We start from the raw sequence: 3,100 nt of genomic DNA, 5'->3' as shown, positions 1-3,100 counted from the left end.
TTTATAATTCGTTTGGTTCAATTTCTTGATTCCGCCGACCACCTGAAGTTCCGCCATTGTTATCGCTGCTACTCTGTTTTTCTTGATTCCTGCGTTCAGAAACAGGTCAGGTTTTGACCAGAATATTCCCTTCTAGTTCCGATGTAATCGACCGGACTTCAATCAGGTTCTTCCTGCGATCAGGGCTTCTGTTTACTACCTCTGATCGGATTCTATTGCTGCTGATTGGTTTTTTCTTCGTAAGGCTCTGATACCACTTCTTGACTCGTGGCCTTGAACCCCAACCCGTAAATCAACCCAGTAAACTCAGAACTTGCTAAACACTTTTAGCGACTCTTTTTATTAATACTGAAAAGTTGGATACAAAAATAAAATAACAAGACTCTCGACCCTATATATACTACTATTAACTTGACTGCTAAGTTTCCTTGATACTAGGACTCCTACATATAACCAAATACTAATTCAATTAACTGATAATTAAAATAAACTAATTACTAGAGATCTCCTCCAGCCACCCCTCGAGATCACCCGAACCACTCTTTTAAACTAATATTGTTCGACATTCAATATTAAACACCCCCGCGTTGCGGCGGGGGCCTAAAACTATGCCAAATAACATCAATGCCACACCACTGGTAGCGAACACCAACACTGAAGTTGCGACGTGTTAATGCGAAGAAATAAGACTAAAACATATAACATATAAAAAAGAGTAAATTGCCATTTTAGTCCCTGTGGTTTGGGCCATTTTGCCAGTTTAGTCCAAAGTTTTTATTTTTAACCTGTGGGTCCAAAAAGGTTTCACAGTTGCCATTTTAGTCCACTGGGTTAACTTCATCCATTTTTTTTGTTAACGAGAAGGCCAATTTGGTCATTTTATATGGTTGAATTGCCATTTTAGTTAACAGAATTACAAACAAAATGACCAAATTGGCCTTCTCGTTAACTAAAAAAATGGATGAAGTTAACCAAGTGGACTAAAATGTCAACTGTGAAACCTTTTTGGACCCACATGTTAAAAATGAAACCTTTAGACTAAACTGGCAAAATGGCCCAAACCACAGGGACTAAAATGGCATTTAACTCTATAAAAAATAACTATGTCGATTTAGGACCCATGCATTTTGACAAACTTGTTAAATGGAAAAAATAGACGTAAAAATGTTCAACCACACACACACACATTGCGACGTGTTAACTCACAAAATAACATAGAAAAGAATAGTTAAGTCGATGTAGGATCTGTCCGTTGCGGCAAACTTGCCAAAGGGGGATAATAGACATGTTGCGACATCCCTATCAAATGTGAAAAGTAGACCAAAAATGTTGAACCACACACGCACGTTGCACGTATTAACTCGCAAATTTTAGAACGAAACGTAAAACGAAAAACTTGCGAAAGATAAAAAGTATGAGGACCAAAGTTGTAAATAAAAAAGTTTTTGGTTAAATTACAAAAGATGAAAAGTTTTGTGTTAAAAGTAAACAAATTAAGATGATTAAAATACAAAAGATCAAAACCTTTGGTTTAAAAGTGTGAAATCATTTTTTTTTTTTTGGAAAACACCCCAAGCTTAGGGTACAACATCACAATGCAACAATATGTTGCTAATTTATATTATGGAAATATTGATATAATTTTTAAAAATTGTCGCAAATAGATATATTAATAAAATATTCACCGCAAACAAATAAACCAGAAAGGGCCATATGGGCATGGGCATGGGGTGCACGTGAGTGAGGGAGACGGAATGTTCACAAAGATCTTTATTTATTTATGAGATATTTGATTTGGCTTTAATAAAGATGCCAGTTGTATTTAATATATATATACTTACTCAATTATGTGTTGTTAAGATGGCGCATTATTTATTAAGGACAAGATTCAATTATTAAAGGGTTAGCGGCGTAGCTTGTTACCCGTCTATCTTCTGTTTTAATGTAACTTAACAAGTTTTCTGGTTATATTAATAACAAATTAGTGGTCGAAATTATTAAAGCTACCTAATCCGACTAATTTTTTTTTTCTATAAGTGAAAGCACGATACGAGGGAGGCATTGTATAGTAATTATTTTATTGTTTAGGGGGTTTAAGGGACATGATGAACGGATTTGATTCTCTATCACAGATGATTGATTCATCTAGCAAGTTTGAGAATTGAGATGATGCAACATCACAACGCATAAACTAATATGGCATGGGAGGAACTTAAAGTAATTCTAATGGAACGTTTCTGTCCCGCCAATGAAATCCAGAACATGAAGCACGAATTCTGGAATTTGCAAATACATAAACTCACCAATCCAAAATCTCTTAAACCGTCTACATGACAATGTTGAACTAATCAAGCGAATATCACACCAACAACAAAATGATTTGACTCCTTTTGTCATTTATCAAAGAAGAAATTACAATGCATAAAAGTAACACTAACAACCTTATTTAAAAAAGTAAACAACTTGGAAAACATGAAAACATTAAACTAAAAAATATAATCCTACTTAACATCTAATTAAAACAAAAGTCCATTAAGACTAGTTTTAGTATTAGTTCCTAAACTTTACATGATCTTCTTCTACCACCTCTTAACATTAAACCGTACCACCATAATACTGTCCCGTTAACCAAATAATATCACATTATTAAAGAGCTGACCAAATTATTAAGATATTCATCTCTTCATCATATGCATATATATATATGTATATATATAGGAAGCCGTTAAAATGAAAACCATTCCCAATTGTAAGAACCGTGAAAACCACTCTCAACCAATTAAATTATGCCACTATAAAGGGTAGTTTAGTCATTTACCCCAAATGTCATATCTGTCCATCTCTCTACATTTAAAGCCACAGACCTTTTTAAAACATCTCTCATATTTCTCTCTCTTAATTTATAAAGCTTCTATCTAAAAGTCATATCTGATGAAGAAGAACTTTGTTTCACTTCTCTCATCTTTACAAAATCCTCACTTCTCACTTATGAAGAATAATCAAATCTTCATCATCTTCATCTGATTACAGGCGCCCCCTCCATCTCCGGCTACCCACTCATTCTCTGGCGACCCACTCCATCTCCGGCGACCCTCCTTCT

This window comes from Helianthus annuus, chromosome 6, assembly GCF_002127325.2.
Source record: "Helianthus annuus cultivar XRQ/B chromosome 6, HanXRQr2.0-SUNRISE, whole genome shotgun sequence".
NCBI lineage: Eukaryota > Viridiplantae > Streptophyta > Magnoliopsida > Asterales > Asteraceae > Helianthus > Helianthus annuus.
Note: the sequence above shows the minus strand (reverse complement) of the source record.